The sequence below is a fragment of the Crocodylus porosus genome, unplaced genomic scaffold (assembly GCF_001723895.1).
Source record: "Crocodylus porosus isolate Cpor-Errol unplaced genomic scaffold, CroPor_comp1, whole genome shotgun sequence".
NCBI classification, from domain to species: Eukaryota; Metazoa; Chordata; order Crocodylia; family Crocodylidae; genus Crocodylus; species Crocodylus porosus.
In genome coordinates, this window is record NW_017728949.1 from 50499263 (window position 1) to 50514418 (window position 15156).

General features: G+C 43.1%; 1 protein-coding gene across 3 annotated transcripts in view; it reads right to left on the reverse strand.

Moving 5' to 3' along the window:
• The window catches only part of TANK (TRAF family member associated NFKB activator), a 44851-nt gene extending 36264 nt beyond the window's left edge, over window positions 1-8587 (reverse strand). Inside the window, exon 1 of one of the 3 annotated variants that reach the window (XM_019554323.1) lies at window positions 8491-8587. The gene's annotated coding sequence lies outside the window, so the exon portion shown is untranslated. Of the gene's footprint in view, window positions 1-3179; window positions 3675-8490 lie in introns of those variants that run through there. The other 2 variants (XM_019554325.1, XM_019554322.1) reach the window with 2 other exon arrangements.
• Between the last annotated feature and the right edge of the window lie 6569 nt (window positions 8588-15156).

Consider the following 15156-nt stretch of genomic DNA (forward strand, 5'->3'; position numbering starts at 1 on the left):
TTATTTCCTTTAAGTACCCTTACCATATTGTGCATCTCTGTGGTAAATGTGCTGGCCTTTCCATTATTTTATAAAGCATTTAGTTACCATATTTACTAAAATAGATATGACCCAGTCCTCTTTAAGTTGGACTGTCAAGCACATCTAAGCCTCCATGAGACAATCAATGTTTCAAGATGTTACATAGAGCTCTGATGCACCATTTAGTACAAAGTATCAAACACAAAATGCTCACCTAGAGTGAAGTCATAAAGCCTCCACTTATTTACACCAGCTGAATATCTGTCTCCTTTTATTTACACATGAAACAGAACTTATAATCATGTAGGACAGGAGATTTGTTGGCATTTCTATGAACCTAAATCTCATATCCTCCCTCACAATATATAAAAATATGCCATTTCAAAATGTAATCATTGGGGTTTTTTAAAAAGATTTCCATTATAGCAATAACGTTTGAGAATAATTCAGTTCAATATTTCCCACTCTTTGCTATCAACTACTCTCTGAATCACCACTACCAGGAATCCCAGCACTCTGAAACATCACTTCATCAATACCAATATCTACTGCTAGAAGGGGACTACTAATTCTCCTCTGGTGACAGTGAAGGACTGAGAAGGGCTACTAAACCTTCCCACATAAAAGAGATGTTATCCAAAAGGAGAATCCTATTCCATTACAATAATGGGGGGGGGGAGGGGGGCTAGAAGGGCACAAAGTCACACAAAGAAAACAAGTCTTTGGAGCACGGGGCCTTCCAGGAATTAGAACAGGGGTGGGCAAAATGGCAGATCCAGCTGGTGGCTGAACTCCATTTCCCAGCAGGCCTGCCCACATTGCTGCAGCCGGTTTCTATGGGGGCCCCAGAAGCGGCAGGGCTGTGACAGCACAGGGCCAGGGTTTCCATGGGGATTGGCCCCAGCAGTGCTGGCAGGGCGTGTGGCTGGGCAGGGAGCTGCTGCAGGGCCAGGGCTGGGATCTTGCAGCAGTGACAGCATGGATGGAGCCAGAATGTGCAGGCAGTATATCACAGCTCTGCCCTGGCTCTGGAGCATGCTGTCACTGCCACAAGATCCCAGCCCAGGAGCAGCTCCCTGCCAAGCCACACACCTTGCCAGCGCTGCTGGGGCTGATCTCCAAAAAAACCCCTAGTCCCATAGTGTCACAGCCCTGCCACTGCTGGGGTCTGCATGGAAACCCGCCGCAGCAACATGGGCAGGGGCTGCTTCAAAATAGAGTTGCCATGGGTCTGCTCTGGCCCATGGGCTAGAGTTTGCCCACTCCTGAGTTAGAGCAAGCATACACACTGCTCTTCCAAACTGAGGAGTTTATGCTCTTTTCTAACCACAGTACAATAAAACTAATGTAGTAATACAAAATGGTACATGCATCTACTGTTACATTGCATTTTCCAATCACACAAGCAAGTACCATTTTGAAACTTTATACAAATACTAGCCATTTGCCCGTCAACATTGATGGGTGGTGGGGGAGGGAGGGGGGCTGGGATGGACCACCGCCACCTAATGCCCCATGTTCTGCCTCTTGCAGGACGGGGGCGGGGGAGCCGAGGCCAGCGGTCCTCAGCGCAGCTTTGGAATCATGGCAGGGCTCCCCCACGCTTGCAGCACTCTGATTGGCTGCTTCTGTCAGCCAATCAGAGTGTGAATAAAGCATTACGGACAGACAGACAGACAAGCTTAGGCTTTTATAATATTCGAATAACGCAATTGTGTAATTAAATACTCTACTGAAAACAAATATGTGGGAGGAGGTAAAATTAAAGTCAAGTGACAACCTTAAGGCACCACTGTGGCCTTGGCACTTCTTATTCACAGCTGTGTTCTATATGGAGATATTATAATTTAGTTCAACTGTGCTATGGAATAGCACAATAATATGATAATGTACAGCAAGGAAAAATGGCTGTAAGTACCAAATCAAGTCAGTCAGATTTTTGATGAAGCAGTGGGAGGTTTTCAGATACCACAATGATGGTGACTACATTAAAAATGACAGAAGAGAGAACAAACGCTTGGGCCCATGTCTGTAGTCTCTCCCCACACACACCTCCCACTCATGCTGTGGTGCACAGCTCCATGAACAGAGCCACTAGTCAGTCAACCGCTCTGCAGGATGCCATGGAGTAAGCAGAAGACTTCATCTCTCTCTCCAGATACCTGCTAATTCTGCCAGGATCCCGACAACAGGGAAGTTGCACACTGTAAGTGGTCCTGCCTGCAACACCCCCAAAGCTTTCTGAAAAGTGAAGCACACACATTTTCATAGTTTTACATCAGAATATTGGCACTATCCGGAAGCAAACTCTTCTCTGCATTTTTTTTGTTCTGATCATCTTTTCACTTTCATCCACTGGGTTTTTTTCAAAATTAAAACGAAAACATTTTAATTGTAGCTCATCCTCTGATCACCTTCAGAGTGGGAGCAACTGCTGAAGTAATGTCTTGTCAACAAGACCAAGAGGGTTTGTCATTCCTGAGTCAGAAATACACTAAAAGCCCCCAGGACCCGGGCACCTTCACCCCTGCCACAAGGCAGAGAGACCTATTCCTTGAAAAACAAAAGAAACTCTCCTTGACTCAGTCAAGGCATCCCACGGGGACCGCACGGTTGAGGCCCGGAAAGCAGCGATGCCAGTTTCCCCCTGGCTGGTCTTGTGCTACAGCTTCCCCGGAGCGGAGAAGTCTCCTGTCATTCACCACTTCCCAGCAGAAACGGAGCCCGGTTTAACTCTCCTGCCGCCCGAGGGACCCGTCGGACGGGGCAGGGGACAAACTCCCCTTCCTCTCGTGTCTCCGCATCGGGAGCCGCCGAGCGAAGCGCTGCTCCCCTCACCCCGGGCGGCCGGACCTCCGCCTTCCCCGGCGCCCCCCCCCCGGCACTTCCGCCTCTGCGAGCGCGGGGGGAGCGAGCTCTCCCCGGCAGCTACGCGTCTCCTGCACTGCTCTGTGCACTCAGCCCCGGGGCAGGGAGGCGGCTCCCCACAGCCCGAGACACAAAGGGCTGAAGGGAAGCGAAGCAGAAGGCAACGCCGGAGCAGGAGGAGCGAGCGGAGTCGCCGCGCGGCTGCGGTGCTGCCCCGGGCACGGCAGCTGCTCGGGCGCCGGCTGCGCGCGGGGGGTGCGGAGAAACGTTGACAAGCGAGTCAAACTTACGAAGTCTTCAGTGAGCAGACAGCCCTCCTCGCACCGGCGCTGCTCCCCTGACTCACTCCGGCTGAGCGGGCTGAACCCAGGAACCTGCGTTTGCTTCCTGTTTTGTCCCGAACACCCAAGCCATGTGACGGAGCACAGCCCGGCTTCGCGCTCTGCCCCTTCACCACGGGTTCAGAGGTTGCGAGCCAGTTAAACGAGTCTGGCAAACATCTCTATTGCAGCATGGCCGCGGAAAGGTTCGTGCTGGCACTTCTCATGGAGCAGGAGAAAGAGTGCCTCGGTGCCTCCGGCCGAAAATCGCACTTCCCCAGCTCTGCCTTCCCTACCCACTTCAGATATCCGCCGCTTTTCTGCCTAGTTGCTCCCTCGCCCCCATGGAGAGGCTGCACTTCACTGCCGCATGGAGAGATCTCTGGATGTGTGCCGTTGGACACCAGCAGTGATGTGATAAATACATGCTCTGATGATCCACAGCACTCTCCATCCAAGGATTTTAAGAAGAAAGCGTCCTTTAATTTTTTTTCACATATAATTCATTTAGGAAAATAGTTCTATTTCTGAAATCAGTTCTAGGGTGATTCTTTTTGAATGGCAAGTCAATAATTTCATTTGCTACAGCTGAAATACTGTACAGCCAAAGTTGCAGCTGAGTTTCCATTATAAGTTTATTGTTCCTGCTTTGTACTACTTTCTTCTTAGGGACCTTAGGATGGGAAAGAGTTGGTGGCAGTAGATCTAAGGCTCCCCCCCACACTTTTTTCCTGTGGACTTCCTGATACCAGCAGGAAAGAAGTGTCACAATTAAAAGGCTAGCTGCACCTGGTGGTCTTATAAAGTGTACCCCTACAGCGGGCAGGCCTCGTCCTACGATGCAAGTCCACAGTTCACTCCTGGTCAGACCAGGACCCAGGTTCCAGCCCTGGGAATCAACTGTGACTAATTCAGTCGGACCACAGTTTGAAAGCCACTGATTTAGACAAAGCATCATTTATTCACTTACCTCAAGGTATAGGACATGCACAAATACACAGTTCTTCACACACATCCCCTTAAATTAGCCTCCCTAACTCTGTAGCTCATTTGGGTCCAGTCTTCTCAGCTGTAAGGAGGGAGGAATCTGTAGCCTATGGCAAACCACTCATCTCTAGCTGACTTAAAATGAACCTTGTCTAGATTTTAGGTCTTTAATCCCAGGTTTAGCCTTTCTAGCCTGGAGAGAGCCCCTTGAAGCTGTATACTGGAAGCTGACTTACCCATGTCATTGTTCTGTCTTTCCTGCTGGGTTTTTTTAACAAACCCTTTATGACCCCCTTTGACATAACTCCATTCAACAGGCAGCACCACAAAACCAAACAGGAAAGCAGTCACACAGTATTCCTACAGAAATAAATCTAGGGTGCATCATCTTCACTTCCTCAGTGTTCCTGGAGTGTGCTGCTTTTGAGCGTGTCCCGCCCACCTCGGAAATGAGGTGAGGAAGCTGCTCTGAGGGCACTCCTACCTCTGCTCTTTAATCCTCTGCCTCTGGTGTGATGACACGCTATGCCTACAACACAGCTCTACTATCTTATTTCTGAGCTTGCTGTGTGCAAATGGGAGCAGGCAGACAGGATGTGCTCAAGAGCTATGCTCCTTGGGAGTGTAGGGGTTGTGGTGCGCACATACCCATTCACATTTTCTTAGTTGATCACAAGAAAGAGTCCTCCAGCATGTCTTAGGAGGCTCACTGGAGCCCACACATGCCACCTATGTATCTGAAGGTCATTAGGGACACAGTTATCAATTTACCATTGCAGATTAATTTAGGACCAGTCTAACACTCATTTAGTCTTAGGTCATCTTTAGGGTTTCAGTGAGGGCCACCCTCAATTTTCCATAAGACTGCTAGTTACTAACAGCTTATTATTTGCACTGGAAGCTGACAATTCATCCTGCCCTAAATGGCTAAAGCAGAGTTTACTGTATGGCTGTGAAGAACACCCCAGGAAGGCAAGGAGGCAATGAGCACTCTTCCTAAAAAAACCTAAGATCCTTAGCCGAAGTCTTGACCAACTTCCTAAGGCTTGCTGAGTGTCCTTCAGATAACCTACTTCATGACATGTTATTTCCTACAAAAGGTCTTCCTTCTTGTTAAAGCTTAGTCTCCTAAAGAGCCACCCTGACCTATCTGCTGCATGACAGGGGAAATAAGTTATTTATTTCTTTTTCCCCTAAGATTTTACATAGTTTTAGTTTTTATCTAGTTCTGTCACATACCTTTATACTGCACCATTCCATTCACTAGTTCCGCTCTGTTTACTAATAAAGAATACCCCAATAAGTACTTCCAATAACAGAGAGATACTCAACAGCTATATTCAAGTCAGGCTAAGCTAAATTTCATACAATTTAAAATACACTAAAATGGACTAAAGGCAGCACAAATCAAATAATGTTATCTAACAATAGTGAAGATAATCAGGTATCTCCTTACTTGGTGTAGTCATCAATCTATTGATATGTGGAACTATAACAGTTTATACAAGCTCTAGTTCTGCTGTAACATACATGCTGATGGATAAGGAGCAAAAGTTCACTAATCAATTTCTAACACACTTAGGAAAAGTTCCATGTGACATTTTTACAGCTGACAGCACAAAAATGGCAATCCTTTAGAAACCGTGACTTCACTCTTTTGAAATCACATATATAATTCTTCTATTTAACAGCTTGTCAGTAGCATCCTTTTGTGATAAATCGCATGAGAAGGATCTGTCATCAGACTTTAGCATTTTTCCCCATCCTTCAGGAGGTTTAGATAAATAAGGTGGCACTGCACACCTGCTGTACAATAGTGTATCCTATTTTTTTCTACAAAATCTCTGACTGCTTGAATAAAATCTAGCTACTATGCTCTGCTAAAAAAAAAAAGAAGAAACTCTCTACAATCGCAGTGTAAAATCTGTATGCTATGGGCCAGATTCTGCTCTGCCTATTAGGCTTGAAGTAATTGAAAATCCATTGATGCATATCCTTTTGTAACAAACCATCATTTTACTGTTAAGACTGAATCATAAAACAGTGAGAACATAGGCACTGACTTCAGTTTTTGCCGGTGGGTGCTTGCAAACATAACCCTCCCCCCCGTCCCCTTTCTCCCCCACCCCCCGCAAAATGGTGCTTTACATTAAACGCCCCACATGTGCCCAGAAGAGGCAGCTAGTTACTTCAACCCAGCTCACCTGATGTCTGTAAATATTGGGTGCTTTATTGGGGCTTTTATCTAATAGCTGACTGAATCAGTTTTAGCTAAAAGTGCCAAAAAGCCGCGTTGACATGCCTGATCTTTACAGATGCTGCAGAGTCGGGTTGAAGTAATGCATTGCTGCTTCCAGTAGAGCACTTTTTAAACATCTGCAGTGTAAAACCAAAATGGCCATGGCTTATGGGCACTGAGCACCCACTATTTTTTTTCAGTGGGTGCTTGCAACCCAGAGCACCTACAGAGTCAGCACCTATGAGTGAGAATGAGGAAGAGGACCCACACACCTTTTGCATCAACTGCTTTTCAAGAACTAAATCCACTTACGTGCCTAGTGGCCAGAATAGAATATGGTCCTGTTTGTTCTAGTAGATTTGTAGGAAACTAGAGATGTCAAACCCTTTTGGTAGATAGGCACAGTTCCACTTTTAATTACAGCCCATGGGACCATAATTCATTGGGTATAAATTTAGGGCCATATCTGCTCCCATCTGTCTATAGCAGAACTCACTAGTGTTCAATGGGAATTACTCAGTACATGTGGTCTAAGTTTATGACCGAGTTGCTAAGCACTACCACAATACAAACAATTATTAAAAATAAATGGCCTTTCACACATTAAATTATTACCATTAATCATGATATGTTGTTTATCTTATTGCCACATTTAACAACAGAGAAAGGAAAAATATCTTCCGTACCATATTTTTTTCCTTTCCCACCTTGCCTTTCCTTTTTTCCTCTCGTTTTTCCCTGTGTTCCCTGCAGCACCCCTATGAACCGCTCCATATGGGATTCACTCCCATCAGTGCTCTCTTTAAAGTTATCCACTACCCCATAAGGATATTAAAGGGTTTAGAGTTAAAGCTGCAGTGAGATTAGTGGGTGTAGAGGAGTTCAAATTTCTGAATCATTGTAGAAAGCTGTCTGCAGACCCAGGAAGATTTCACTGTGTGAGTTGCATGCAGTCTACATTTGGAAGTCACTGTTTGCAGTGAGGAAGATTAGAAACTTAGTACTTTTAACAAAATGGAAACCCAGATTCTGCACAAGTAAAATAGGTCAAGCAGGTCACATGACTGTGCAAACAGGGTGCTTCAGGATTTACATCCTTGTCAAAAAAATTTAACAAATGATACTGTTTTTTACTTTGGGAGTAATATACAAATGTATGTAGACAACATATCACTCATTATAAAACAAGTAACAAGTATCACAGAGATGTCAGCTGTTAAAGGTATGTTTGTAATGAACTATAATAGCAGGAAAAGTACATTTCACTGTAGGTTTAAGCCAATTCCCCAATGATGTCTTCAGGCTTATACATGTAAACTGGCTTCTACAAGCCAAATATCAGAAACTGAAAGGTTAAAAGCGTTTTTTTCCAAGCCTCTTAATGTAGCCATGTTTTCAAACACTAGGTGGCCCACGTCAGATGTCTAAACCTTTTCCAGACTATTAACTTTCACTAAGGAATGTATATTGCTAGGTGCCAGCACAGCCTATGGCATTATATGAATGTTTTTGTTATCAAAATGAAAACCTGGGTTTTCTGTGGAGACATGCAGAAAGGTACTCTATCAAACTAAGAGAAGACCTAATTTAAGGTTGGGTCACAGAAGTAATATTTGAGAACTGAAAACAGAAAATAAGGAGAATAAAGGGAAATAAATCTTCTGGCACAGGTGAAAAATAACATCTCTAGGTTGCAGAAGAAGGGCAAATGATGAAACAAGTTGGAATGAAATTGCTAAAAAAGGAGAAAAAAACTCTAAATTCTTCTGAACAGAAAAGTATTAGCCAGTGTAAAACTTATACTATAACAGCTTTGTTTTTTGCTTGTGGTATAGTCATAGCAGACGGAAACAAAAGGAAGTCTTGGGTTCCAGAGAATAGCTAAACAGCAGTTACCTAAATGTGGTCACACAAAGACAGTGCAATCTAAAATAACATTAAGGCAGATGTTAGTACAATTGTAGTATTTACATCTTGTCTTGGAACCTTAATATACCAGTAGTTACTTGATAAAGACAAGCAGTAGAAACTATAGCAACTAAATTTTTTGATTACCTTATCAGTAATTGCATTAAGAATATTTTTCTTCAGTCACTTTCTTCAGTAACAACACAGACAAATTTTAGGCAGTCTGGAAGCTTTGTCAACCGATTATGAAATGCAGTTCTGTCAGCCTCCTGTACTGGTTATGACTGACGTTAGCTGGGAACTTCCACTGAGAAATCCCCCACTTAAGCACTTCCTTATTTGCAACTGCAAACAACCAATCAGTATGAGATACTCTCTGTAAAGGCGACTTTAGCAGAAGACATTCTGTAAATCAGCTATAGGCCTGATTCTTCTGTACTTACGTCCAGGATTTTTTCCTATGACTTCAGTGGGACAAATGGCACAGGTGAGCGCTATTCTGCATGCTTAAAGATGTCAGGAACTAGGATTATAAGGAGCTGAGCTGCTATTGTGCACCATTTGTAACTATCTTTTACATGATGAGATTAAAAAAATACAAATATATTTTGCTAAACCTTAGTCCCAGAGCTGTCCTGAAGCCAGTATCACTGATATTTTGATAGAAAATAGTAAGAACTTCATGAAAGCAGCCTCATGCCATTTGCTTATATCACATATAAAGAGAGGTGCATATGATGTACAAATATAGGGAGAAATTTAGTAGAAGACTGGCATAAAACCTATGCACCAATTAATTTTCAGTAGAGCTCCAATGAGACTTAATTGGTGCCGACCATGACCTTGAAGTACATATTATCATATGAAGTGAAGATTTTCTTCTCCAATTTTTTTTTTTTTTAGTGAAACCTATATATTGAGTTTCTTTATAAGAATGTGGAGGACAAGATCTACCTGGGAGAGCTTTTCTTCTTTCACTTCTGGGAGCAACAGTATATCTTCTTTTCACAGCCTTCAGGCACTAAGAACAGATAGCACAGTGGCTCTACAGCTCTACTCTGTTCATTCCCCAGTCCTACCTGTGTCACAGAGTAAGCCATCTTTGGTACCCAATGTCAAACACAGACTCCCCAGACCTTAGCTGTAGCTGAAAATATTTTGGCAGCTGATTTAGGCAGAGTTATGCTGTATTCATTGCCTGATTGCAAAGAATATAACTGGCCCCTGGTGTAATAAAGAGGAACTATTCACAACTTCTCAAGTGTTCAGGAACACCACTGGCCTGGCTCAAGTCCAGGACTCAGCAAGGTTTTGTAACGGGGGACTGCTTTAATGGAACTGAGCTTTGAATGGACAGCCACTGCTGGAGACAGAGCATGGCCTATAGTCACCCCTCAATGCCACCCCAGCCCTCAGTGCCACCATATCCACTTCTGTTCATTGCTGCTCCTATTACCTGGTGAAGCCCTGCAACTGGCAAAATGCCATCAAAGCCCCCCAACACCAAAATGTTGCCAAAGTCCCCCGGCTGTGTGGGCTGGATAACACAGCTCTGCAGATCTAGCTCATGAGCTGTAGGTTGCCAAGCCCTGTCTAGTCAAATGTCTATGTGTATGTGAGACATGAGACAAAAAGACAGTCATATTTGACATTAAATATTTAATTACCAGGGTATCATAGAAACCCCACCCTATGAGGAAGCGGTGCCTTAAGGGGGGATCCTAGCAGAAACAAGCTAATTCAGATTCTTAGGAACCTAGAGGAGTGATTCAATGGCATTCTCAATTCTCCACTCCTACAATAGCCTGTTTTCAGGACCAGGGCTTCCATGACTTGGGAGAAAGGAAGAGGTAGAAGATGATGATCTTGATGACTTAATTCTAATGCAAACCTTCAAAAATTTCCCCATGTGTAATGATTTCTAACAGATCCCAGTGTATCCTGGGAATCTGGGGATAAGTAGCAATGTAGAGGCTCCAGATCTTTGGGTTATCCATGCATTTAGAAAATCAAAATTTCTGTCCACTTCATGGTAAAGAACTGGTGAGATTTAAATGTCATTTCTGAAGTGCTGCTACACACAATTTGTTCTTAGTTACATTTGCAGTTAAACTGTGGTTGGCACTGGTTCAGCTGCATCCTTTTTTGACTTCCATTGTCAGTAACAGGTACATTCCATATTGGACACAAGACATAAAAGTGAGTCTCACAGTGTCATGGATCATACTGCTTTTCAAGCAAAAGCTCTACCTTGGGACTCCCCAAGAAGAAGCCTTGTCCAGTCTCCCTCTCTTGAAGGATCCCACCCTGAAGCCTGTTCTGGCATGGCTCAAGTGTGGGAAAGCCTCTGGTTTTGAGACTCTGACTTTTCCTTTTCCCTAGCAATCTGTAGCACCCCACTTCAGAGAGCTCCTTCTTTGCTCAGCTCCTGGGAAGGAGGGTGTGTTAATGCTCAGAGTCTGGGAACCAAGAAAGGTTCATAAAGCCAGTTCTACCAAAATTAAATATTCACAACTATAAATTTAGACATATTTTAATAGCAGATTTAAAAATGAAATACAGATGGGATATAAATGACCAAACAGTACAGCTAAAGCATATAAAGCAAATGATTAAAAGTTAGAAAATGTGCATTTATGTAAATAATTACAAATCTCATTAGCATTTGGAAGAATTTTAATTAAATCTTAATATCTTAAAAGCCTCTAACAGGCATTCAGCCTCCTAGAAAAAGGCCTTCTCATCTAGATTTCACATTTTTATCTTGGTTCATCTGCAGATGGGCTATTCAGCAAGAACTGTAGTTCTGTTCTGAAAAGCAAAGATTCTGAGGTGAAGCCAGATTTCTATGCTCTATTGCCTGGCTCTATATCCAAAAGCTTCCTAAATAAGGCCAACTTTTTAAAAAATGTTCCTAAGAAGTTCTACTCTAACTAATACTTATCTGCCTATATTTATCCCCCAGTTAAAGCTGTATCTTGTCCTAAACCCAATCTAACTGGCATAAATGCAGTCTAAGTACCTTTAGTTTATTTCTTTTGAACCATCTTGCTTGCACTTTCTAAAACTAGTCTCACCTCTGGTATTCACCCGCTTACTCATTTCCTTTGCCTCTTCTTCTCTCACCCAAACTTCGGTTAAGTGAATACAAGCAAATGCAACACAATATTGCCATTAAACAGCTAGGGCCTAGTATAATCTATAGTGTTTTCCTCTTCAAAGGATAGGGTGGCGGGGAGGGGAAGGGCTGAATGCCAGTGTCCCAAATAGCACAGCAGATCCTGCAGCTGCAAACAAAACAGTCTTTATTGTACTGTGACCCCTGTCCTCTCTCCGACTCTGTTCTCTCTGGGATTACACTCTCCATATTGCCCTCCCTGGGACTACTCCATTTTCCCCCTCTCTTTTTCCTCACCCACTCTAGCCACAGAACAGTTACAAAACTATTACAAATAGGATTAACCTAGGGACTAACATCAGCCAATCAAATTAAACAGTGTTATGGGAAACCAAGCAGGGATCCATCTCTGGTTCCTGTTGCTAGGCCCAGCTGCCACCTTACCCCAGGATGAAAAGGACACCTAGATGTCCTAATTATGATACTATTGACAGCGACTATTTACAGCAAAGCATGTGTATATGGAGCCCCACCAAAATGTTCCCTACCAGAACTGCAGTCTAGAACTCAGGACATATAGCTTCTTTGGTCACACATTGTAATCATATCATATCATACCATATCATATGGGAAATTCACTCTGTGCTGAAGGGCAGTAGAAAGAATAATCAGCACTTAAAAGTTCACAACAGAATGTAAGAAGGTACTATGTGCTAAAGCCTGTAAATTGTTAATCACTCCCAGTGGGTCATCTGATCCACTGAGGGAAGTATAAAATGATGGAGACTCCCCATAAAAACAGAATGGAAGTTTGTCCCCTTTCTAGGCCAGTTAAAGGAGTGAAATGCCTGCCTTGTGTTCCTTGCTTGATTTGCCTCTGGGATTCTTTGCTTGATCATAGGATAAAGCCTTTAGGAAAGTTTTTAACAAAAAGCCTTGGAACTGTCTAGCCATTACCCGGATAGCATGTACCAGCTTAAATGAAAGTTCCCTGGTGCAAAGGCCTTAGACTGACTCTTCAGTCATAGATGAATGTCATCTTAACATCCTTCAGGTAGAGATATAAATCACTTTCTCGTCATCCATGTTTTGTATACTTGCAAGCTTGTCAAATTCTAAAAATATTCTAGGTAGGCCCCATGTTTGAAGCTCTTTCAGGGGGGAAACTAGGGGATTTTTTTTTTACAGTTATCTGATTTATGAGAGCATTAAAAAAGGTGTGTGTGGGGTGGGGAAGTCTAACAACCCCATGTTTCTCTAAACATTTTTGTTGTGAGCAAGGCAAGAGTAACATGGGCTGAAAATATTAGTACAACCTTCAACTCATTTCCTTAAATCTACTTTCTTTGGGTTATTAGAGTGTATATTTGTACTGAATTCAAAAGAGATTGTGTCTTAACATACTAAATGCTATGTCTTTACTTCTGAATCGGTCATTTCCCAGGTTCTATTTTAAAACCTCTTTAATGTGAAAAAAATCTGATTTTTCCAGAATGTGAGTGCTGCTTTCCCCTGCCCTTCCTTGACTGTAACTAGGCCATTAAATTTAATGATTATCTTTATACTGGCAGGCAGTCAACAAAAAAGTCAGTAGTACTTTGAGAATTTAGGGAGCCTAGAAAACTTGTAGCACTGGGATTTTTAGGATTTTCCTTGACAGGTTGCTGACTTTTGTCCTCAGTGGTCCTCTAAAAGGCTCAAACTGGTAAAATGAGGAATCTTTTTCAAGTTACCTCTTGACAGAATTTTATTAAGGCAGTTGCTATTTGTGAGAGATTAATTCCCTGCTGCTGCTACTTGTAAGATTCAAGTATTTGAGTCACGTACTCTTATTGTTTTTCTTTTTTTTCTTCTAAACACATACGCTCTTTAACAAACCATCACCTTTTTTTCTGAAGGTTGTAATACCAGGCATTTTAGTGTCCTTTTAGCTCTGGGAGGAAAGCTGTGTCAAAAATATATTTAAAAACAGGTTTTCATAGAGTAGTAACACAGTCTAATTTGGCCAATGGATTTGATCTCAGACACATGTTAAAAAATCATGCCAGGGACTTCCTCTGACACACCTGATATATGGAAGGGCTTTCATAAAATCTTCCTCTACAAGCATTAGAAGCAGTGGCTTCTTTCCCACCTGCTGCATATTGTACACATGTGTACAGGGGAGGTTTGACAAAGGGATCCAAGCAACTGAAATAGTCTGTCACCTCCAGCTTGAATCCACTTCTCATTAGGTCATAGGAAGTCCTGGCAGAAAATATCAGCGTAGTTCCATCTATACTTAAGGCATGTTTAACCAGCTAATCACACCTTAAATGGTCACCCAGCCACACATTCAGTCAAGTAATGGTGTGATACAAAGAGGAATAAGCTACAAAGTTATTCCACAAAATGTGTGGAATATTTTGTGGAATAACTTTGTAGCTGCTTCCTATCACACCATTAATAGACTGTGTGGCCAAGGGCCCCAGTGGCTGGGAGCACTGTCAGCTGACTAGAATTCCCAGCTGGGGGAGGTGGATATATGCAACCCCATGGCTGGGAGACCAGCTACTACCTTCTCATGGCTACAGGAGTGTGTGATGTGACCCTGCAGCTAGGAGATTGCAGCAGCTGGTCTCCCAGCTGCAGGGGTAAGTGAGGCACCCTTGTGGCTGGGAGATGACAGCAGTCATCTCCTTGCACTGGCACTAAGGCATGATGGGATCTAATTTGCAGTCCCACAGTCATGCTTCCTGCCATGCATACGTGGCATGGCAGAAGGCATGATTGTGTGGATTGGCCATTAGATCCCATCACACCTTTACCTGTGTGTGTAGAGGAGCCCTGTGGCTCCTAGAAGATCTCAGGTTTCTTGAAATCCTGCCCTCTCTTATTGTGTAAGGATCCCATACAGGCTTCTCTAGCCTCAAGATGAGAAGAGAATTTGTCCCAACGGATTCCACCTGCTTTGAGATCAGAACTTAATCTCTGTTGCATGTCTGAAACTTTACTGAAGTCAGTAGTTACACATGTAACAGAAATAAGCTTTGGCTGCTTAGTAATATTATGGAAGACTGTAAAATAACAATATGTTGATAATTATATGGGCAAGTTCTCTTGTATCCTAAATTCAAAAAGGAAAACATGTTCTCTCTTGGCTGTAACTGAAATGCCAAGATAAGCCTTCATAGCAAACACATTGTTATTACAAATTGCCAAGCAAGTCTATAGACCAGATTGTAAATTATTTTAAGGCCCTCTTACACAGTTCTGACCATGTAAAGGACCCTTGAATGGCAAGAAATAGCCAAAGGGTACTCGTTGTAAAGAGTGAAGTGATCAATAAAGATGATAAATGGAAAGGAATCTGCATGAGGACAGGCTGAAGGAAGCAGGTATATTTGGTTTAGTGAAAGGGAGATGAAGGGGGGATATGAAAATGTTTTCAGATATTTCAAAGGTTGCCATTTACTATTATTATTAATAATAATTAAGAATAAATATTTATGGAGAGAGATAAATATTGTTCTCCCTTGACAGGGAGGCAGCAGCAAGGCACCAGACTTCCATGCGTGGACCCTGAGGTGGTGCAGGGTCACTTGGAAGAACTGGATGCCTTTAAGTCGGCAGGCCCGGATGAGCTCCATCCGAGGGTACTGAAGGCACTGGCCGACATCATTGCAGAGCCACTGGCGGGAATATTTGAACGCTCG